Source organism: Staurois parvus, unplaced genomic scaffold, assembly GCF_062004578.1.
Source record: "Staurois parvus isolate SC_StPar_1 unplaced genomic scaffold, SC_StPar_1.0 ptg000173l, whole genome shotgun sequence".
In the NCBI taxonomy this organism is placed as follows: domain Eukaryota; kingdom Metazoa; phylum Chordata; class Amphibia; order Anura; family Ranidae; genus Staurois; species Staurois parvus.
Window position 1 is genome coordinate 5,793,175 of NW_028317969.1, and position 25,217 is coordinate 5,818,391.

At 42.0% G+C, this 25,217-nt stretch overlaps 1 long non-coding RNA gene across 1 annotated transcript; it reads left to right on the forward strand.

The window, feature by feature from the left end:
• Positions 1–18,234: 18,234 nt before the first annotated feature.
• On the forward strand, positions 18,235–20,632 carry LOC149462562 (uncharacterized). The gene is made up of 2 exons (XR_016312648.1): positions 18,235–19,312; positions 20,366–20,632. It is a non-coding gene; the product is annotated as an uncharacterized LOC149462562 (long non-coding RNA).
• The last annotated feature ends 4,585 nt before the right edge of the window (positions 20,633–25,217 follow it).

Genomic DNA, 25,217 nt, shown 5'->3' on the forward strand with positions numbered 1-25,217 from the left:
GGTGCATAACTGACTTGCCACATCCGTGTAAGAGTCCCCAGGTCCTTTCTGCATGGACCTGAACCGCTTGCGGTACACTTCCGGGGTCATCTGGTACTTCCGGATAATGGCATCTTTTAAAAGTTCATAGTCGTCATCTTGCCCCTCTGGCAATTCAACAAATGCGTCCAGGGCCTTGCCTCGTAGCCCTGGTGTCAGGTACCGAACCCATTGAGCTTGGGGCACATGGTACTGACGGCACGCTTTTTCAAAGGACAGTAAGTATGTGTCAATGTCACTGTCCTTTTCCATCACTGGAAACTTGGCTGCGCCCACGGAAAGAGTGCCGTCCCTGTGATCTAGGGACCCGAGGTTCTGACCCGGTCGCTGCTGGAGCCTTGCCATATCCATCTCGTGCCGACGATCAGCTTCCCTCTGAGCTTGGCGTTCCTCTCTCTCTGCCGCTGCTTGGCGTTCAAGGAACTGCAAGTATGCCATAGGATCCATCGCCATAACACGCTTCAGGGCTTCCTGCCTCTGAGAAGAGTCTCTGCTGGTTACCGGCACCACGTTGCTAGCGCTCTCAGGCGGTGGTGTGACGTTAACCTTTGGTGATCCTCCAGTGTCAGTCTCTGTATGCCCATCCTGTGAGGCCGTCTCTGAGCCACTGGCAATGTGGGTAACGGGAACCCCTCCATGTTAAAGTTCCCCTGAGTTCTGATTTGCTCGGATATCATACTCTACTAGATCACTAATCAAATCTTCATGAGTTTTGCGACCGACGTCCAATCCTCGTGAGGCACATTCAACTTTCATATCACCTTTGCTCATTTTCTCGTAATCTGCTTCACCAGGCATAATTGCAAGCAAAGATAGAAGAGAAAAGTAGGAAAAGGAGCTGTTGCTATGTGTCTCTCTATACACTATATATATATATATATATATATATATATATATATATATATATATATATATATATATATATATATATATATATATATATATATATATATAAACTAAAATATGCACCACTTGTTTCTAAGGACTGTTTCCACAGAAGTTACATTCCTTCAGTGCAGAGCCAACTTTTAACACTGCACTGAAGCTCTTACTGCAATTATCCCACGTACGCTGCCAACAATGTCAGGACCCGCGGTCGCCGCCACCACCAACAGGGCACAATCTCACAGCCGTGACTAACAGTAATACGTCACGCCCACGGCGTCGGACCCCAGACCTTCTCACCAAACTCGTGACCGAAGGGCGGGCTGATCCAAAACCGCGGTGTGACGTGCGTAACAAGGCCCCACCCAGCTGCACCCTACACAGCGATTGCCCAGCTAATGGACTACAATCGGTGCCTGCAGCCTGAATGCGCTTGTTACTGGGTCGGGTTAATTACGCAACTTACCCTTCTACTGCCACCACCACTTTTGTCGGAGACTGGGAAACTCCCGTTATCAAATATACACTATACTGATTGAAATATTGATCTATATAGCACGGCCCGTGGACCTACTATACAGAGATATAACCAACAGTAGCGTCTCTTCAGAGGCAGGGATTTGTGAATTGCAAGTAAGCGCTTAGAAACAGTTTAACACTTTCAGAAAGATTTATTACTAAAAGCGTCAGATGCAAATACATTTACAAAGAGGTCACAAAAATATATATGTATATAAAGACACAGCAAAGAGATAATTAGGAAGAAGATTACAGGGTTGAGTTACTTGCCCATATGCCTGGGTTTGCAGTCCAAGTTGTGAGCAGGGTGACTCCTTTGATCTCCTCTTGTTATGATGTTGCTGGGAGATCTCTCCGTGTGAGTCTTGTGTGTCTGAGAGGGACCTTTAAGAGAGTCAAGTGAGTTAAAGGGGAGGGGGGGCTTTGACTACACGTTTTGGGAGTGGTCATTGGGAAACTCTACACTAAATTACCAGCTTCATATCCCGTGATATGAACCATACAGTCGACCTGAGGACTGTGCACTTACTCTGGTCAGTTTGATAAGGTGTGGGGCTTACATAGCTTTGGGTGACCAAAGTGACATGTCCGCAGACAGGCTGGCTCCACTTCTCATGTCTTAGCCTGGTTGTTCCACATCATCTGCCAGGAGATAAAGTCTGCCCCACAGGAATGCAAAGGGGGGGGGGGATGTGAGGAATGATTCAAGGAATACCTCAAATACAACAAGGTAAAGGAGAACTCTGCTTCTAGCTGGATGAGCTAGTTTGCTACAAGGGGATCTCAGCATGTCTTTTAGGTCATCAGATGCTTTTCCTCAGGAGGTACATAGTTATTTTACTTTAAGCAGCAATAATTGTTGGCTAATATGTACAAAATGTTCATTATAAATAAGTCACAGCCCCATTACACAGCATCAACCACCAAAGATTAAGAGAGTGGGGGAGGAAATCTTCACTAGACTGACAAACTCCCTGCAAAACCAGTATATCCCTTTCAAAATGTCCATTCTACATCACCTGAATGCTGGTGACCAAGAAACATCCTCTGTGTGCATCAAATGCCTTTTCAAACCTAGTGATTCCATATACAGGCAGCACTGAGATCATAATTGTGCTTCTCAAAGGCTGTGCAGAGAGCAGAGATTTAGGTGGGACCTAACAGGCCCACCCACTCCAGACTGCCCACACAAAACTAAAGGAGGGTGTGTATACAAGACTAGCAGATGTGTACAACAAAACCCTTCTAATGAATTGTTAGGGACAATTTGGTTTGTAGGCTAGCTGGAAGTGTGCTGGGAACTTTTTTTTTTTTTTTTCTTCGTATGTTGCTCTTCCATGTGCACTTTACTTTTAAAGGATAGTTATAAATTGCGGTGGTTCTCATCTATTATTTTTTTTTTTTTTTTTTTGTATGGCTTTGGTGTGAGAACACATTAGATTCCTTCAGCTTCCATTGTGCTCTTGCTGAGCGTCCAATATGTCCCTTTTGCTTTTAAGGAATGGTGGGCTCCCTCCAGGCAACCTTGCCCTTAATTTGTCCACTGCTATATATGCTCCAACTTGGAGACTCTCAATCTAGAGTTAGGACAGCAGTATACAGAAGAGTCTTGATGGTAGGCACTGATGCTTCCAAATATTTGCAAATGGGTGCAACAAAACCCTCAGTTTTAAATGTTAATTGTTAGGGACAGTTTGGCTTTAGTCTAGCTGGTAAGTTTTGTGAAATGTTTGTTTTTGAGGTGTGTTGTACTTCCATGTGTACTTTACTGCAAAAGCTAGTTATAAATTGGGGTGGTCGCCATCTTTTTGTATAGCTGCTTCACTGATTTGATATGGGGACACATTAGATTCCTTCAGCTGCCATTGAGCCCCTCTTTGGGTCCAATGTGTGTCCCTGTGTTTTTTTTGTTATTTATATATATATATCTATCTCTATCTATCTCTATCTCTATCTCTATCTATCTCTATCTATCTCTCTATCTCTATCTATCTCTCTATCTCTCTATCTCTCTATCTCGGCAAACCTGCCCTTAATTTATCCACTGCTACATGAGCTCCAACCTGGAGAGTCTCAAATGTAGTTAGGACCACAGTATATAGAGGCGCATTAACATGGGCACTGCTGCTTCCACATATATTTGCAAATGTATGTAAAAAAAACCCTCTGTTTTTAATGTTAATTGTTACAGGGACAATTTGGCTTGTTTGAAGACTAGCTGGTAAGTGTAGTGGAAATTGTTTTGTGATGTACGTTTCCCTACCATGTGTACCTTACTGCAAAGGCTAGTTATAAATTGGAGTAGTTGCCATTTTTGTATAGTTCGCTGATTTGGTGTGGGGACACATTGGATTCCTTCAGCTGCCATTGTGCCCTTGCTGGGCATCCAGTGTGCCCCTGTGCCTTTTTAAGGAGGAGCATGCTCCCTCCAGGCAAACCTGCCATTAATTTATCCACTTCTATGTGCTCCAACTTGGACACTTTCAAAAATATAGTTAGGACCGCAGTATACAGAGGAGCCTTGACGCGGGCACTGCGGCTTCCACATATATTTGCAAATGTGTGCAATGAAACATTGTTTTTAACATGAATTTAGACAGTGTCACATTGGTTTGTTTGCAGGCCAGCTGGAAAGTATGCTGGGTAATTTTTGTTTGCGATGTGGAAGACCAGTCACCCTGCAGAAAGGGCAGCAGCAACTGGTCTTTATTACAGGAAACTGATTAAAGTATAGATGTATAAGAAATAAACTTTTGAACGATTAACTTAAATCTTGTTCAAGTGCACATGCTACTGCAAAAGTGGAATTTTGAACTAAAGTGGAGCTTTAAAAAAACAAGAAGTTGAAAACAGGAGTTGACAGTCTTCTAACCTGTAAGTAACATCTTACATTTCCTGTAAGTATGTTGTAACAGGGATAATGGGTGCTAGCAAGCTTGAAGGATTTGCCCAGTGTGTCTTATGTATGCAAAAATGGTGCACCATCTCTAGGATGCGTAACGCTGTAACAGATGTGAGCATTTTTGCCCTTCTAGAGGCTCACACTAGAGATCTGGCAGAGTGAGTTGCAACTCTGAGCAGAAAAGACAACCTTGAAAGGGGCCTTCTCACTGAACAGGTGGTTGATGTGGAGGGGAAGTCAAGATTTTCAGGTAAGAAGATGGGTTACTGAAGCTAGGCTGAAGTGCTTGGGGTTCACAGAAAATGAAGGCCAGTCCTGTGTTTACCTTCTCCACATCTTCACTCAACTTGGCAAATTTTTTTCGGTGCTCAAATGCAGAGGTGGCAGCCCTGGATGTCACTGCTACCCCTAACACCCGGGAGAGCAACCCATCTAGTACTTGTGGTGGGGGTAATGCAGGAAGGCCTAGATGTGGTAAAAGGGAATTATATAATCCGAAGGACTGATAGAATAATTTGTCGCCAGGATCACCTCAACCGAATGGTTTGCGCTCTCCCTGGTGCCAGGGTTTGGCATGTGGTGGACTGGGTTGATAAATTACTGGGAGGGGCTGGGCATGACCCAGCTGCCTTAGTCCATGTTGGAACTAATAACAAGAAACGTGGAGGCTCCTTAAATTAAAGAACTATGCTGCAGGTTGAAGAGAAGGACCACTAAGGTGACCTTCTTTGAAATATTGCCTGTCATGCGCAACACATGAAAGACTGGAAGATTAGAGAACTTAATGCATGGCTAAAGACTTGGTGTAAGAGGGAAGGATTTGGGTTTCTAGAGCACTGGGCTGACTTTTCATTTGAGGTACAACCTATATGCTAAAGATGGTATGCACCTAAATGGAAGGGGGTCTACTGTGCTGGGGGAGAGATTTATGGGAAGGCTGGAGGAGTAATTAAATGAGGACTGAGGGTGAACTTGAATTCAGTGGAGCAGACAGGTCAGTTAGGAGTCACAGTAATGGAGGGTGAAATGGGGATAGATGGGGGATTATGGCAGTACTATAATTTCCAATAGTTGTTTTGTAACATGGGAACTTATCAGCTAATAAAAAAAGATGCAAAATGTGATCAAAGGGTTTGTTCACCAATGCCAGAAATCTGCCAAGCAAAATACACTGCTCAAAAAAATTAAAGGTACACTTTGAAAACACATCAGATCTCAATGGGGAAAATATGCTGGATATCTAAATTGATATGGAATTGGTAATGTGTTAGGAACATAATTATTCCCCATCATTTGAATTCAGTCCTCTGTAGATTGATCATTTTTATCAAAGATGCCCTGAAAATCAAAGTGAAAAATTATGCAGCAGGCTAGTCCATTTTGCTGAAATTTCCTTGCAGCAACTCAAAATAGTACTCAGTAGTTTGTATGGCTCCCACGTGCTTGTATGCATGCCTGACTACATCAGGGCATGCTCCTAATGAGATGATGGATGTTGTCCTGGGGTATTTCCTCCCAGATCTGGACCAGGGCATCACTACGCTCCTGGACAGTCTGAGGTGCAACCTGGCAGCGTCTGATGGACCAAAACCTTATATCCCAGAGGTGTTCTATTGGATTTAGGTCAGGTGAGCATGGAGGCCATTCAGTGGCATCAATTCCTCCATCCTCCAGGAACTACGTACACTACCTCTCAAGGTCTGGCAATGTCATGCATCAGGAGGAACCCAGGACCCACTGTAGGGTCTGACGGTGGGTCCATGGATTTCATCCTGATACCTAATGGCAGTCGGGGTGCCATTGTCTAGCCTGTAGAGGTCTGTGCATCTCTCCATGGATATGCCTCCCCAGACCATCACTGACCCACCACCAAAACGGTCATGCTGAACGATGTTAGACAGTATAATGTTCTCCACGGCTTCTCCAGACCCTTTCACGTCTGTCACATGTGCTCAGGAGGAACCTGCTCTCATCTGTGAAAAGCACAGGGTGCCAATGGTGGGCCTGCTAATTCTGGTGTTCAATGGCAACCGCCAATCAAGCTGTATGATGCCGGTCAATGAGCTCAAAGCCCACTAGAGGATGTCGAGCCCTCAGGCCACCCTCAAGTATGTTTCTGATTGTTTGGTCAGACTTTCACACCAGTGTCCTGCTGGAGTTCATTTTGTAGGACTCTGGCAGTGCTCATCCTGTTCCTCGCATAAAAGAGCAAATAGCGGTTCTGATGGGTTAAGGACCTTCTATGGCCCTGTCCAACTCCTACTAGAATAACTGCCTGTCTCCTGGAATCTCCTCCATGCTCTTGAGACTGTGCTGGGAGACACAGCAAAACTTCCGGCAATGGCACATATTGATGTGCCATCCTGGAGGAGTTAAACTGCTTGTGCAACCTCTGTAACGTCCAGGGATGGCCTCATGCTACCAGTAATGACACTGACCTTAGCCAAATGCAAAACTAGTGAAAAAAGTCATAAAAGATAAGTAGGGAAAAAATGTCAGTGGTCTCCACCTGTAAAACCATTCCTGTTTTAGGGGTCCTCTCATTGTTGCCCATCTAGTGCACCTGTTAAATTCATTAACACCAAAGCAGCTGAAACTGATAAACTCCTGGGCTTTGATCTGGTCAGTTAAGTAGCAGAGGGGGTTAAATTGACTTGATGCTATACTCTGTATTTTGATATAATATTTGATTAAGGAATACATTTTAATCACTGTACCATCCAACTATCCTCTAATTTTTGTGATCACTGTGTATAGATGCACACATGCATTGCATTTCCCTCCCCCAGTTTTGACACATTCAAGGTAATTATACTCTGGGAATAGTTCAGTTTTTGTGGTAACTAGGCTGGAAAGCTAGCTCCTCTAAAAGGGTATGGTGTTTTGTTTTTTTTTTTTTGTTTTTCTTTGTTTTTTCTCCAGGTATATTTATTTTACTTCCCCCCCCCCCCCCCCCCCTTTTTGTGAGGTGGTCAACTTTAAGTCTTGAAGTCAAGATTTCAGAAGAAATACAAATTTCAGTTAAAAGCCTTGACGGAACCTAGCGCAAGATTGGTAAAAAATGTGTGAAACCGCTATCCCCTGGTGATGTAAAGTTTCCTGCCAATGGAGAAGCTGCATTTTACATGAAGGAAAACTTTCCTAGCCAAGAATACATAATTTTTAATTCTAGTTTACATTCTCTAGTTCAGCAAGAAAATCTGTCTCCTAAGACTGAGCATGGTTCGCTTTGGGGCTACATATACTGTCTATACATCATAAGTCTATTAAGACAGATAAATCTAGTTTTTGCTTTATAGATATTGAACAAGAAGTGGTGAAATGAAGGTTTTTAACTGATTTTTGAGGTTCCTACAAAAAAGGTTTGTGTAGTGAATAAGACAGTCATGGCATGTCAATTGTGAATTTGCCAATTGTCAGTTTTTGACTGATAAAAGATTAAATTCAAGTAAAAAATATTCAGCTGTCTGAACTATAGAATGATGTAAATGATAGAATTTCTGTAAATTCTAATGCAGGGGCTAGCTAGACCATTTTTGTGCCAGAAATTCAGACAATAGAATGTGATCTAGAGATTGATACAACAATGCTTAAGAGAACATTAGACAAATCTGCAAAGATTAATATTAAAATCTTTGATCAGTTGATGAAAATTGTCAGACATTCCATCTTATGAGAATGTTTTTAATGCAGAAGTCTTTGAATTACATACAGATAGGTTTAATGCAGGGGCTAGCTAGAGGCCAGAAACTAAACGGTTTCTGCCAGAAATTCAGTCCATAGAAGATGACCTGGATGAGAATGATACAACAATGCTGAACACCTTTTCCCTCTTCCCTAGCAGACTTACTGCTGCAGGGCTGCGCAAAATCCTGTACAGTGCTCAGCAAAAATGAGTGCCTCTTTTTCGAAAAGTAGGATTTTAATCAATCTCAATGAACACAAGAATAATTTCCAAAATTTCGACAACTTAGTTTTCTAGAACATTTTTAGTTCATTCCATTTAAGTAGGGTTAATATAACTTGGATTACATCTTTTTTCATCAACGAATTTGAGTAAAATTGAATACCATCAGACTATTGCCTTCTCTGCCCACTTTTAGGTGATCAGGGAAGCCTATCCCACCTTCAGCTAATAACTGAATCTTCTATTCCTCCTACCAGTCCATCCCCCACAGTTATAACCTTTTGTACCACTAGCCCCTCCCTCTTAGATTGTAAGCCCCCAGGATCAGGGCCCTCCTAACCCTCTTGTATTGAACTGTATTGTTGCTGTATTGTCTCCCGTTATATTGTAAAGTGCTGAGCAAACTGGCGCTATATAAATCCTGTATTATAATACTACTCCATTTAGTATTGTTGCCTCCATGACTTGTAAGCACAGCCCCTAGGCATGGAATTAACAAGTTGGCGACATATTGCAACATCAATCTTTTTTTCCATTCTTCAAGAACTACCTTTTTTTTTTAGAGCCTGGATGCTGGATGAGTGATGCTCAACTTGTCTCTAAAAATTCCCCATAGGTGTTCGATTGGGTTCAGACCAGGAGACATACTTGGCCACTGAATCACTTTACCCTGTTCTTCTTCTTTAGAAATGCATCAGTGGCTTTAGATGTGTATTTTGTATCATTGTCATGTTGGAAACATGCACGATGACCATGGGCACGGAGTGATGGTAGCATATTCTCTTTCAATACACAATGACACAATCAATGAAATGCATCTTCCTGACACCAGCAGCACTCATGCAGCCCCACAGAAGGACACTACCACCACCATGTTTCACTGTAGGCACAATGCAGTTTTTTTTGTACTCCTCACCTTTGCGACACCATACAGTTTTAAAGCCATCAGTTTCAAAAACATTTTATCTTGGTCTCATCACTCCAGAGTAGTCCGCATGGGCCCTGGCAAATTGTAGGCAGGCTTTTTTGTGCATGGTCTTGGCGTTTGTAAAAACAGGTCTCTCTCCTGTCACATGCACAGCACACAGGTCTCTCCCCTGTTAGTAATGCTGTTTTGGTTCTCTGTCAAGTAAAGCTCTCTCGTAAAAAGCAGTTAACCCTTTGATTGCCCTAGATGTTAACCCCTTCCTGCCCAGTGTCATTAGTAATAGTGATCAGTGCTAATAAAAAGCACTGACACTCAGGGACGGACTGACAACTTATGGGGCCCCCAGGCAATAGGGGATCATGGGGCCCCTGTGTCCTTGCCCAAACTCAAAAGCCTATGAAAAAGGTACCAGGGGCATCTCATGGGGCCCCCTACTGACCCCGGGCCCTCGGGTAGTGCCCGAGTTTCCAAATGGTCAGTCTGCCCCTGTTGACACTCTATTGTCGCTGGGGATGTTAGTGGCAGTTAGTCATCTCCTACCCAGTGTCAGAATGCTTGCCGCAGTCCCGCTATAAGTCGCTGATCACCGCCATTACTATTAAAAAAAATAAATAAATAAATAAAAATTCCAGTGTGTATATATACTGCCATTTGTAGATGCTATAACTTTCACTTAAACCAATTTACACGCAAAAAAAATGCAGAGGTGATCAAATAGTACAAAAATATAAAAGTGCAGCGCTTTTTAATAAAATATCTAATAAATGCGTGATACAATATAAACTCAATATACCCCTCCGAATAAATCCAAAATACTCAATACATATACAGTGTCATGCATGTATTCCCTCATGGGGAATATCTCGTGCAAAAGTGAAAAATATATCATATATAATAACATATCGTGTATATATAATACATTGGTCACACACATATAGTGCACAAAAAAATTCAAATACGAGAAGTCCAAAACTAATAATGCTGATGATGCAGTGCTTAATGATGAGCTTCACACTCCACTCTTCATGCAAAAATGTGCAGTGTGCGTGATTCACACATGACAATACTTAACGGCCAAAATGCCCCCTCACCTCCTTTCTTAGACCCCAAGGGGCCAGCACGCTTTCAGGATCACATGATCCTATCAGTATGGATCACTCTCTAGATAACGCCTTCCACCTCCAGCGTCCACCAGTTTAGCAGCCAGCTCCTCCCAGGGTCATAGTAAGACACAAGCAGAGACCCTCCATAGTGCAACCAGTAATTTTATTCGATTTAATAAGTTTATAAAATAGATTTTTACTCACAAAAGGACGAATATTCCAGCCTCCTACCACATGCTATGGGTGTACTGCATGGGTAATACACAGGGTGTTCCAATATGGCCCCCACGCCGGAAATGACGTCACCGCGTTTGCCGGAATTAATGTCTACTTCCAGGCTTTTCCTCCAAAGACTGAGAGATCCATTGTCAGGAACTAGAAACCTGCTGGCGGTACTGTGGTCCCAGACTTGAATAGTGTAGTTCACTGTCCACCAATGGGACAATGATCAAATGCCACCAAAAGAAATATTTGTGGGGAAAAAAATTGCATAAATGTTCTTTTATGTACAGCGTTGCATGATTGCACAGTTGTCAGTTAAAATAACACAGCGCCGTGTCGCAAAAATGACCTGGTCAGGAAGGGGGGGGGGGTAAATCCTCTGAAGAAAAAGTGGTTAAGAGAAAATTATTCAACAAATCTGCAAAGCGTCATCTTAAAATCTTTAATCAGTGGATGAAAATTGTCAGACTTTGCATTTATAAAAAAATCATTCTCATAAGTTGGAGACTTCTTTGAATTACTTGGGTTCAAGTTAACAAATGAGCAGATAAAAGTAAGCTTTAAGTTGCGACTGCAAAGTCATTACCACCAATGATTCAAATCACCAATAGTAACAGATCAAGGAGAGACTATACATTGCACGGAGTCAGATTTAGGCAATTCATAATTTTTTGTAGTGGAGAAAACATTACTGTAGGCATTCTTGATTACTTACACATTTCAAGTAGTCATAATCCATTTAAGTCTATGAAAAAGTTTGAAAAGGCATATAGAATGGTTATGGGAGTTGCAGAAAATCCAGCTGCCATGTTTACAGCTTTTGTAATGAAATTTACATTTTTAGACCCAACATCTCTTGCAGTAGCAGCTCAGAAGCAAAGCTTAGAAAATGCTGTACAGTGATTTGTCTTTAAAAATCAATATATACAAACTAGCCAATCAGCACATTGATAGTTTGGCTGTTAAAAATGGTAAACAAAAGAATGACACTTGTATAGCCACACTAAATTTTGATGAGACAATGATAGTTTCAGAGCAGACAGGAAATGTCATTTGCTTCTTTTGAGAGAAGCTGGGTCACTTTAGAAGACCATGCTGGAATATCAATTGCATTCACAAACAAACTTTGAATTGCACAGAATTTCTAATTTTCCATTTCCACTCTTCCATGTCCATGTAAAACTTTGGCTTAGTAGCCTTACGCCACAGTTGTGAAACAAGTACCATATTTTCCTCTCCATAAGACGCACCTAGATTTTGGAGGAGGAAAACTATTCTGAACCAATGAACTGCAGAAATGGTACAGTAAATGACCAGAGAATGCGGACACTGTACAGGAGATGACCAGAGACTGTGGACATGGTACAGCAGATGACCAGACTGTGGACCTTTTGGGGACAGGTACCCACTTTCACGGAGTTGTCACCCCCCCGCCCCCTCTTAGTCTTGTGGGACACGTGACAGGTCCCTCAAGACTACGGGCCATTCACAAAGCACAGCGCTTCTCATACATGCGCAATCCTTCCCTAAATAAATATCAATACGTTCTATGACCTCCCCCTGAACTGTGTAGAGCTATTCGCCCTGAGGTCATCAGAGGACAAGGGGGCACTCTTTTAAGTCTGGAAGAAAATTAATCTCAAAACTCGGAAAGGTTTCTTCACAGTGAGAGTTGTGACAATGTGGAATAGACTCCCCCAGAGTTGGTTCTGGCCAACTCAGTAAATTGCTTTAAAGTCCTGGATTTTTTTTTTTTATAAATATTGATTTTCAATCCATATACAAGTCATTTCAACATATCTATTAAAATATTTATCAAAAACATATTTTCTCCTTATAAAATTTATTCCTATATATGGCTTTCTTTTCATACCATCCCCCCCTCCCAAATACCCCCCCCCTCCTTCTCCCCGTCCCCTCCCTTCCCTCCCTCACCTTCCCACGCTCCATATTCTCTCTTCTCTCATTTACTCCATATGATTCTGTTATTCTTAAATCCAATTCTAAACCGACTACCCAGGACCTTATCTCCTCACCTTTTTCGCCATTTCTTTATATTCTCCCCATCCTTTCCATTTTTTATTGTACATCTCCAACTTATCCTCGTGCATATAATACAATCTTTCTGTCCCAGAAATCTGGTTTACTCTACCCATCCAGTCTTCCTCAGTTGGCACCTCTTTTCTTCCAGTACCTGGGTATCAAGCTCTTTGCTGCGGTTAAGTAGTACCATATCCCTGACCTCTTATATACTTTCACTGGGAGTTCTGAGATATGGAGGAGGCATAATTCTGGGTCTAATCCTATATTGATTTTAGTAATCTTCCTTATCAAGTAAACTATCCTTCGCCAGAACACCTGTATTTCTGGACACTCCCACCACATATGATACCACGTGCCCACCTCTCCACAATCTCTCCAACACATCTGTGAAATTTCCGTATTCATCTTGTGCTCCAGGTAAGGGGTAATGTGCCATCTATTCAAACATTTATAATTTATTTCCACTTCTTTTCATACTAATATTTTCGTGAATTAATGTGAACATCTTCTCCTCCTCTATTTTTCTTCCCATATCTTTCCCATTTCTCTATGTGCATTAATTTTGTGTGTATCAAGTTCCATTAATATCTTATGTATTTTTGCCGTTCCATGTCAACCATTTCCCCGTGACTCAAAAATTCTCTCAAATGGATTCCAGTCTTTTCTAGTTCTTATAGGTTTTGGAAGGCTTTCAAAAAGTTCAGTTGGTAATATCTTAATCTATCCATCTTATTAAAGACTTCACCCTTTCTTTCCTCCATATCCTTATATGACCCAATTTCCTCTCCTACCATTATATCTCTCAATTGCGCCTCCTGTTTTATAATCCATTTCCCTGCTATACTATCCATACCCGGGATGAAATATTTTGTGTTCCTAAGTGGTATTGGTTGTGAATTAAAAACCCACCCCTTTTGTCTATGTAATAAATCCCATTCTTTTAAAACAATAAAAGTGTACGTGCTTGTGCTCTCCTCTAATTCTCTGTGTTGTGCAGGCACCCAGATACTATTACTCAAACTTATTCCACTCAGTGTTTTCTCAATTTTGACCCAACTTTTCTCCGGATTATGAATCCAATCGAAGATTCTTGCAATAATCCCCGCTTTGTAATATCTCCTAAAATCTGGTACCCCCAGTCCTCTTTCTTTACTTCTAGTTAACGTTTCATACCCTATTCTAGGCTTTTTATTCCTCCATATACATTTTATTATCATTTTCTTCAGTTCTTTAAAATATGCCTCTGGGAGTTTGATTGGGATCATTTGAAATTTATATAATACTTTGGGGACAATTACCATCTTTATCAAATTTATACGACCTATCCACGATGGATTTCCATTTCCCACCCTCCTCAGCTCCTCCTTAATTTCATTTAATAATATTATATAATTGGCTTTATAAAGGTTTTTATTTGAGGTTGATAATTTTATTCCTAGATATTTTAATTCTTTGTCTCTTCAAAGGAAAGGGAATTCCTCTTGTAGTCTTTCTTTTTCACTGTTTTTGAGATTTATGTTTAAGATTTCGGTCTTTGTCGGATTAAGTTTCAGGTTCGACAGGTCTCCATACTCCCTCAATGCTTTCATTAAATTTGGAAGTGATCTAGGGTTTCCAACATAAAACATCAGGTCGTCCGCATAGGCCACTACCTTGTGTTCTCTATCACCTATCTTTATTCCTTTTATGTCTATGTTCTTTCTAATCATGGACAGTAAGGGCTCCAGTGACACGTATAGCAGTGGGGACAATGGGCATCCCTGTCTTGTACCATTTGACATCTTAAAGTACTCTGATCTTCCTCCATTTACCATTATGGTAGCGGTAGGCCCTCTATACAACTCTCCAATCCACCCTCTCATTCTATCTCCCACTCCCAATGCTTCCAGAGTGTCCATCATAAAACCCCAACTCACTCTGTCGAATGCCTTCTCGGCATCTATCGACATCAGTATCATTGGGGTTTTCCCTTTTTTGCCCTCCTGTATAAGCAACAGTGATCTCAGAGCATTATCTCTACCCTCTCTTCCCGAGACAAACCCCACCTGGTCTCCATGTACCCACTCCGGCATCAGCTCTTTCAGTCTATTTGCCAGAAACTTTGCATATATTTTAGTGTCTACATTCAGCAGCGCTATGGGACGATAACTCGCACATTGTGAGGGATCTTTATCTTCTTTCTGTATCAATACTATATTCGCCTGTAAAGACTCTCCCCTTATCTTCATCCCGTTCCCCAAGGCGTTCATATAAATCTTCATTTTGGGAATTAAAAGCTCTTTATATTTTTTATAGTATTTGGCCGTATATCCATCCGGACCTGGGCTTTTCCCTCCCGCCATGCTTTCTAATGCTAATTTTATTTCCTCTGTGGTTATTTCTGCCTCTAGAGAGTTCAGTTGTGTTTCTCTTAATTTCGGTAGGCCTGCCTCCTCTAGGTATGTCTTTCTTTTCTCTCTATTTACTGTTTCCGTTTTCCTGAACGTATCCTGAGGTATGATATTGTACAACTCATTATAGGACTCTGTACACTCAACCAAGGATATTGCTAGAATATTTAAAAATTCCCCCTTGGGGTTTCTTATTTTCTCAATATAATTTCTATTTTTCTTTAAAGTTCTCATTAAATACTTTCCCGGCCTATCTCCCCATCTATACCTTTCACTTGTTATTTTATTAAAGACTCTTCTTTTTTCCTCCTCCATTACATTCTCTAATTCTTCTTTATTAACCTCTGCATTATCTCCTTAGTTCTTTCCCTTTTATGCACCTGTTCAAGATCATATATTTCATTTAATAATCTATTTATCTTTTCTCTCCTTTCTTTTTTCTTTTTTGCCCCCATTGCAATAAGTAGACCTCTGATGTAAGCTTTATGTGCTTCCCACACCGTTGCAACCGACACATCCTCTGTTTCATTCTCATCAAAAAAACCATTCAATTTCTCTCTCAATTCTTTGACCAATCTCTTCCTCCATGAGAAGTGCCTCATTCAACCGCCATACATAACCTTCTCTCCCTTCTCTACCCCATCTTAACTTCATAGCAACTGGGGCATGATCCGACAGGGTGCTTCCTTCAATTTTTACTTCTACCACCGACTCTATCACTCGATGTTCTACTAATATGTAATCTAATCTAGAATAAGTCTCATGTACGTGCGAAAAGAAAGTATAGTCTCTCTCCTTCATATTCCTAATTCTCCAGATGTCCACCAACTGACACTCGTGCATCAATTTCTTTAACATTCTCAAGGATTTGCTTTCTTCCCTCCTCACAGAGGAAGTGGTATCTATCCGTGGGTCCATGCAGATGTTAAAGTCTCCCGCTACTATCATACACCCACTTTTAAAATCCATCAATCTCTTCAGCACTTCTCTCAAAAACCTCTCTGGTCTCTTATTTGGGCTGTATATATTTGCTATTGTACACTCAATTCCCTGAAGTTTACCTCTCAAAAATAAAAACCTCCCCTCCGGATCCGTTAATCTCTCCTCCACCTCGAACCTTATATTCTTTGCGAAGCCTATAGCAACTCCTTTTGCTCTTTTAGTTGGTGAATCCGCATAGAACCATGTTGGAAAATGTCTAGTCTTCAGTCTAACCTTCGACTCTATCTCTAGATGTTTCCTGCAAGAATACCACTGAGGATTTTCTATGTTGAAGTTCTTTAAATAACCTGAATCTCTTTCCTGGGCAGCTTAACCCTTTTACATTATAGGTTATATATTGGATTTCTTCCATCTTACTCTTTTCCTACCGTCTCCCTCTTCCTCCTTCCCTTCCTCTTTCTTATTCCTATAGAGCGTTTTTATCCCTCTACCCTTTTCTCTCTCCCTCCCCCTCCTCCCCTCTCCCAGTACTCCCCCCAGTCCTGGATTCTTTCTTGGATACACAGAATGTACCTATAAAAAAAGTGTTCGTATCCAGTTAAAGTTGATCCAGGTTTTATCTGATTTTTGCCTCTAGGGGGATCAGGAAGGAATTTTTCATTTCCCTGCAGGAGCAAATTGGACCGTGCTTTGCTGAGGGTTTTTTTTGCCTTCCTCTGGATCAACTATGGGTATACGATTATACATTTTTTTTTTTTTTTCTTCTCAACCAGACTAACAACTATATAGAGCATTTATAGAGGGATTTGCTGAGAAAGGTAAACCATTTGATTTTTTGAGAAATAAAGATGGTGTGTTTGATTAGGGGATTCAAAACCAGAAAAATGCCTTTGAAATATTGAGAGGGTCTGCAGAATGCTCCCCTATAAAGAACTGTAGTTTTTTGTCCTTTTTAAGTCCTTTCACAATGCAAACCAATGTGTCTGAGAATGCAGTTTCAGCAACAGTGTTTCAGTTAAAAGAAGGTAATTGGAGAAAAACTGGCGCTTTCTCCAGACTTCTGATACCAGTAGAGAAACTTTTGAGTCCTGTTACAATTGTTAGGTGTTTACTTTGCAGTCAAAGTAGCAGAAAACATTGTGAAGTATAGTAAGATCATATTCCAGACACCGAAGGAAAATGGTTCAAGAGAATTCAGTGATTCAAAGTTTTGTCATGATTGTCATGAAAGTGTTTTGCTGTAAAGATCTATTTGAATCTGTTTAAAGTACACAAACTGATGTTTGTTTGTACAGATGCATCTAAAAAGCCCTTTAATTCATGTTTTGAAGAACAAGCGCTAAGGAGATTTGAACAAGTATTTAATGCCGCTAATGTTCAATTGGTCTTTCTATTTTGTTCCAAAAAGATGGGTAATACAACAAAAAAGTGCTGAGTTGGAAGTCATTAAAACATTGACATAAAACAAGATTCTGCTGGTAAATTTATAGTGCTAAATCAAATGTAATTCAGTCACTCGCAGATTTACCACTCATAAGGCAAAAGGAATCTGAAGACCATCAAGCAAACAATTGTATTAGGTATAAAGCCGATTTTGAAATTGCTTTCAACAGTCCTTGTAAACTGGGGTGTATTTGCTGCAAGGCAAACAAGGTGTTTGCCTAGGGCGGCGCTTTTATGGGGGGCAGCGTCCGTCCCCCCTTTCCCACAAATGGGACACTTCTGTGGGAAAGGGACGGGCTTCTGTGTCTTACCTGTGTCCATGACTCCATGTTCCACTTCGATCCGGTCCATGAGGCGCTGCTGGAGGAGGGGTGCAGAGGGTGTTCGTCCGATGTCTTCATTTTCTTGGATCTTGACGATGTGGGCGGGATGACATGCCACCCCTTATCTGGCCACACCCCCAGGCTCACTGGGCAGCCTATGGAAGCCTTCCCTCCCTCTGAAAGCTCTGCCTCCTCACCGGTGATTGGCCGCTGGATCTGTAGCTCAGGAAAGGCACACAGGCAGCAAATCACTGGTGAGGAGGCGGGGCTTGGGAAGGAGGAGCCAAGCGGCAGCACAAAGATCGAGTGAGAGACCAGCCGGAGCTGGTGAAGAGTGGCCAGAGAAGGAAGACAGCTGATCAGATAAGTGTGACCGGGATCTAGGCAGAGCAGCAGTAGTGCTGCAGCTGCCCGGGTATGCTAGTTGTGGATAGGGGGGGGGGGGGGGAGCCCGTGCAGGCATCAGCACAGCAATGTAAATATCATTAGTGTCAGTGTGGGAGGAATAGTGCCCCATCACTGGTCACTATTCCTCCCACGCTAACACTGAGGGGGCACTATTCCTCCCACACTGACACCAATGAGAGCGCATTATTCCTCCCACACTGACACTAATGATGGGGCACCATCGTTGGTGTCAGTGGGAAGAACAATGCTGCATCATTTGTCAGTTGGAGGAATAGTGCCCCATCATTTATGTCGGTGTGGGAGAAATAGTGCCCCCTCTTTGGTGTCAGTGGGAAGAATAATGCTGCATTTATGTCAGTGGGAGGAATAATGCCCCACCGTTGTCAATGGGAGGAATAGCGTCCCATCATTGTCGATGGGCAGAGCTCTAATAGGAAGAGGTGGAGTTTACAGATAAAGGGGTGGATCTTAAACAGGGAGGGGTTGGGCAAATTTAGATGCAGGGGGTGCAAGATTTTTAGTCTTGCCTAGGGCAGCACAAAACCAAAATACACCACTGCTTGTAAATATGCAATTATTTATTATCTGCCTTGGTTGGATTTCAATAAATTGACCATTTGAAGAGTCTGTATCCTGTTCTGAAGCTTCTGTCCTATCAATGTTCTGCTATAACAGTTAGGCATAGCTTTCATTTTACAGTAAGTGCAAAGGCATAGTCAGTTGCAAACGTCTTGGGGTGATAGAAAATCTTTGTGAAAACAAGGTTTTGAGTCAACCAAAAAGATGTGTCCCGTCATACCTAAATTTCACAAAACAGCATAAGCGTTTAAGCCTTATTAGGGGGAAAAATATATAGATCAAGGCAGGTTAATTAGAAATGTCCTTTATCGATGTCCATTGGGAGCTACCAAAAAACCTGATTTAAATGTATTACTATCATATCATATATTTCTAATGAAAAACTATATATTTAGTGTTTGTTTCCTCTTACCCCCCCCCGCCTTCCCCCTTTGTTAATCTTTCGCCTCTTTTCCCTTTTCCGTCTTTATTTTGTCTTTTTCACTTTTAGACTGCACAGATCTATGATAATATAGTGTACATTCATGTTGTAACAAGTAGATGTGTGTTTTTGTTTTTTTTTTCTCTGTAGGGATGGGACGACTTGACAGGGATGAGTGGAGGGATCCCCCTAATGGATGGCTGGGACACCCTTGGGCAGATGCTGCAGCTGGGGCTCCCCACTTTCTGTGATGTGCAGGTGTTCAAAGACCAATTAGACCTATCAGGCATCTCCCTAAACTTGGACTCTTTACTGGCAGTATTGCGGTCTCTGTGAGGGGAGGGGGCAGTGGTGGGCTCACCCTATGGGGATCCTCCTGTGGGGTGGAATTCCTCTACTCTCCATCGTCTAGGATCACTTTGGCCTGGTTGTCTTGTGCATGTGTGGGCGCACTTGCTTGGTGGAGGTCCTGTTGGGCTGGGCGCATGCGTGGTGGCCATTTTTGCTTGGGGCACGCAGAGTTTGTGGCTATTTCAAGTGGGGTGTGCTTGCTCTTCTGGGCAGGTCTCATCTGGGGCTGTGGGTGGGACCCTGTGCATATGCTATAGTGACACTTAGGTGGGGTGATGTCAGACGCCGGTCAGTTGACCAGCACACCCCGAATGAGGGATATGAGTGGGGGCTGCTGCATGTGGGGATGTGACTGGATTGGTGCCATGGGAGGAGGCCCTGCTACTTATGGCTACCAGGTACTTTATGCTACATACACTCCCTTCCCTTTTTTTTTTTTTTTTTTTTTTTTCTCTACCTCTGGCTAGTTTAGGGTGGGTGCTGTAAAGCCTGTCATCAATCCTTATGGGGGGATATTGTGAACAGCTGCCCCTACTAAATTAGCATCTCTGGAAATAATATTATAGGTACCTGCCAAAATAAGAAGTCTTGTATTTCATAATGTTATTACATATGGGGAGAGTCCATTTAAAGGCAACTTTGGGTATATTATTTTATTTTTTTTTTTTTTAAGACCCTTGGCTCCTGTGCTGCTGCTCCCTCCCTCTCCTGTGAGGTTCCTGTCTTTTCTGCCCACTGCACCCACACATGGGAGGTGCTTGGTGTCATATATGTCTTGGATGTTGAGACCCATGTCCTTGAGGGGCTTCTCTTTAGTTTCCCATGGTCCCCTCGCCTTGGATTTGTCCCTTGTATGTATGGCATTCTGTAATCATTGCTAATAAGTTACATCTATATGGAATTAATGTTTGTACTTGGCATCATCTCCTTTAATTATCTTCTTTTCCTTTACCATTTTAGGATTAAAAGCACAGCACTAGGTCCTTCGTATTTATCCTCCTGAGGAAGATGGTTTAATTTTCCATGAAACAAGTCAAGGGATACTTACCTTTTTGTGTTTATCATACTGGTGGAGGGTTCATCTTCTGTTATGAATGGGCTTATGGTTATATCTATGAATTCTGTGTACTCTGAGGGCTGGGAATGTGTGGGATTTTATGTAATTGTCCATGTTTGTACTTATTTGGAACAATAAAATGTAATTAGGGGTGTTCCCCCTTGTTTCAACCTGTATATTGTGACATTCCTAAGGTACCTCAAAAGTCTGTTTTAGAAATTAAACAGTCCTCTTCTAAATTTGCTGTTGGTTTCAATATATAACATGACAGTTGGGTCCTCCCCAGTCCAAATCTGTCCATCTGATCTGCAATGTGCTGAACCTGAGTGCCCTGTAAAAAAAAATGTTTGGCGATCACGGTCTTATTGCTCTGTCCTAATAATTGACTACCCTACTACAGAATCTGTTTATTTTCCTTTAGCTGCCAGTGAAGAACTCCTCCAGTGAGGATGGGGACAAGGATAGAGGAGTCACACTGCTCTAGTACTGACACTTCTTGACTGATATCTCCAACATCACACAACCAGGAGTATCTATTTGGACAGTTTGGCTAGAGGGAAAAGTATTGGGATGTGTCAGCTCAGGACTGGCCACCCTAATGCTTTGCTCTCGTGCCTGCACCTCCATATCTCCACCCAACTCTGTATTGGTCCCTGCCAGCACCTGACAGGTTAGGTCCACACTTTTTTTTTTTTTTTTTTTTTGATGCTTCAGTGTTGCCAGCTGCTTCCTTAGATTCTGGACCTAGGTTTCCAAGTAAACAACCTACTCACATTTTGGGAATGAATGTTCAAGGAATGTGTACATGGCACATGATGTGCACTCTGTTGGAAATGGCACCCACTAATTAATGGGGACATCCTAGAGCAGGTGTGGGCAACTATGGCCCTCCTGCTGTTGTAGAACTAAAAGTCCCATGAGGCATTGTAAAACTGCCAGTTACAAGCATGACTCCCAAAGGCAGAGGCATGATGGGGCTTTTAGTTCAACAGCTGGAGGGCCACAGTTGCCCACCCCTGTCCTAGAGGATTATGAATTATATTTACACAAATTAGTTTTAATCTCCATTTTTGACTATTTTATACTATTCTGAGCCCTGGTTATTTCCTAGCTGTTTGGGGTGTCTCTTGGCCCCCAACATCTTCTCCTCCTGCTCCATAATCACATCCATCATCCTCTCATCCTGCTCCTTACATGGCCCTGGTGTCCTCTCATTTTGCTCCTTAATCACACAACCCCCAGCCTCCTTCCTCCCATTCCTGATCCTTTCTCTCTGCCTCTGCTTCCTGATCACACAGTACCTGGCGCCTGTTTTCCTCCTCACACAGTCCTGTGTGGTCCTCCTTTTCCTGCTATGACACAACATGACAAAGGATAATTTTTGCCACGACGAGCTCCCCCTGTTCACTGCCTTTGCAGCTTAAAGTGTTACTAAACCACAACTCTACTTTCACTATATCCGGTCTCCCACAGTATGCAGAACATGGAAATGCAATTATTTTAGTAAATCTAAACGGCTAAATACCTTTTCTCAAAAGCAGTTAGCAGTCTTGTGACTTCTATCAGTGTCCGGCTGAGCACTATTTTTAATCTTGTAGGAGGAGTTTTCATTCTCTCCTGATTGTCCTATGAAGCTGCATGACCCCTGACTGTCTGGACAGTACTGATTGGCCCTGTGCTGATCACCTGCGCTCTCCCAAGAAAAAAAACACAACTCTAGCAATAAATATCAAACTGAGCATGTGCAGCTTGCCCCCAAGGCTCTGTTCTATCAGCAGATAGATTGTGGACATTAAAAAGGGAGGATCAGAGAAGTCAGGATCAAACATACTTTTTACACAACAGAGGATTAACCCCTTAGGTTCTACAGTGATTATAACAAGCATGCTTTCCTGTATGTACAGACTGATTTTACTGTTGTCGGAAGGGTGGTATGTGTTTTTTGGGGGAAGGGGGGTCCACAAAAACAACTCAACCATGTTTCCCCTACAACCACAAGTCTAAACAAGCCCTTACTGGCAGCATCAGGTGAAAATAAAATAAAAAAGCCTGAAAAAAAAAACTAACACAACCACCACATCTGAGGACTGGTCAGCTGACAAATATCAATTTATTACATTTGTGTTCTTGGGCTTAGTTTGATTGTAAGCTCTTATGGTGAAAAAAAACTTGATTGGTTCCACACGGTGCTGCATAATGTGTTGAAGGCATGTATAGATGCTGGAAATTAAATAAGAAAAAGCTACGTATGCAAAATATTTTCTATACCTGTAGAAACTGACAAATAGGGTAATTGTATAGTAGCATGAATATGAACAATTGCTTCAGCTGTCTGCATTATCCAAATACTCACTCCATTCTCCATATCAACAAAATGCATTTCTTCATTTCAACAACCATCAGTGAACATTTCTATCCAGATTTTTTACGCATCAGAGCATGAAACAGAAAAGATTTACTTTAGGCTATTTAGACTAAATCTGCACAAATTGTGCATAATATGCTACTAAAACCGAGTGACAAGCTGACAGATTGTACCATTGCTGTGCTCCCCATTTAAAAATGAGAGGGAATAATACATTAAGCTCCTGTACATTTTTCGACGGCAGCATTATGCTTGCTATCGAAAGAGGGGGGTGAAGACAAATAATTAGAAGCGTCTTGTTTGTTTCCAAGCCTGCTCAGAGGTTCCTGTCTACTTCCAAAGCTGAATGTACAATTTTTGATAATGCAAATAAATGAATCCTATTTAACAAAATGTTTTACTCGCCTATCACTGATGTGTGATAAGGGAGAGGGATTACTGGGAAATGAAATACGGAACATTCTAATGACTCAATGGAACATTCTTGACTGTGTTATAGGGTTTTTTAGTACTAGCTAGTTTACAGTGGCATAAATGTTGATGAGAAGCGCTACATGCGATTTTGTATTTTCCACATTTTCTGTTTATTGTAGATTATTTATCTCTGTGTAGGAGCATAGACATGGGTGATGCTCATTAAAAATGAATCTATAAATAAATACACAAGCAGAAGTTTATTCCACAGACCATTAAGAGTTAGCACAGCCTTTCTCAACCTTTTTACCCCAGAGGAACTCTTGAAATTTTCAGTTATCAGTGAACTGGTTTTTGCCAGAGCTTCCTTAAGTGTCAATGGGACAAATGTCCCTTAAATTGGTGGTCGGTGGAGAAAAATGTTCCCCCTTAACGACCGCTAAAAAGATTATTGGTGTCATGCAGCTGGTTCTGCCAAGAGGCATTGGCCCCAGTAATCTGCGGCACCATTAAATGGTAAGTTCATTAGCACATCTCGAAGAACTAGCAGCCTCTGGATGAACCCTAGGGTTCCACAGAACTTTTTACGTTGACATAAAACTGGCAACTCGGTGGGCTCAAACATTGAAAATCTTTATTGGCTACACAAGTACACCCAGTAAAACAATGCTAACACGTCAGGCACTGTGGCCTCACTGTGGTGCGTACACTTCCAGTGTGTGATACAGGTTTTTTTTTTCTGGGGGGGGGCGCAGTGGTTGGGAGGACACTATTGAGCGTTCTATATTTGGTGGGAGAATGATACAGGGTAGGCATGGTGACTCCAGTTGGCTTCATACATACTGCCACTCCCACCCTTCTTGCTGATGGCTACAGTTTAGAAAATTGCTTTTCTTGGAGTTCATATTTGACTATGCGATTCCTTTCTAATGATATCAGCCTTAAGGGATGAGGTTTCTAGAGGGGCCCTGTTGGAGATTGAAAGAAATGTGACAGGTGGTGATACTCACAGTTAAAACCTAACTCTGAGATTGATGGATACCCTAACCACATGTAGTGCCCACTAGGTGGGGCTAGTGTAAGGTAAATGTATTTTGGCTCATGTTAGTTTTACTGTGGGTTCAGTATGAGGTCAGGCTGGGTGACACGGCAGCTTGGGACTTTTATGACCTTATCCTTCACTCCCAGGTGGAGGTCATAAGTGGCACACATTCCAGTACACAGAGGGAATCTCCTGTATAACCAGGAAGCTACACCCATCAAACACTTTAGGGGACCACTGGCTGAGTTGGATTATCCTAAAGCCCTGGAATTATCTGGTGTGCCACTTACCCTTCAGAGGGAGGATCACCTACCACCCAATCTACCCTGATCTCCTTGAGAGGACATCTGGGTTTATATCTATATGCAAATTTATGTTGCGCATCTGGTGAGTGTGCGGTTTTACTATACCTATTTGCACAATCACCGAAATACCTTTAAAGCAGGCACCTTCAGAGCACTATTGTCAATTGTGGAACATTTCTATATATATTATCATTTATCCATGAACTCCATCTATTTTATTGTTAAGGCACCTTAAAAGATATATACTTTTTAGTGCTGCTCTGTGATTTATTATTTTGCTTTAAGGTTTTATCTGGTTACCTATTGTGCACAGCTGCTCCTTTTAGTGCGCTCATACCTTGTACCTTTTTGGTGTAGTAGATTAGCCTATAACTATGCGAGAGCCATTCTAGCAGGGGAATTGGGTGGAAGATGGATTGCTGAGATGTAACTTCCTGGGAGGGGGCCCCAGAGGAGGAGGAGGGGGGTTTGCGTCCATGCTGGAAGCTGAAAAGCAGAAATAGGATGCTCCACTGCAGAAGGACAAGCCTATAAAGCTTGGGGAGAAACCAGCCCTGGAAGGCCTTTAAAGCAGTTTTATCCACATCTGCAGGACAAAGACAGTGTGAGTACCTCTACACCCCCAGGAC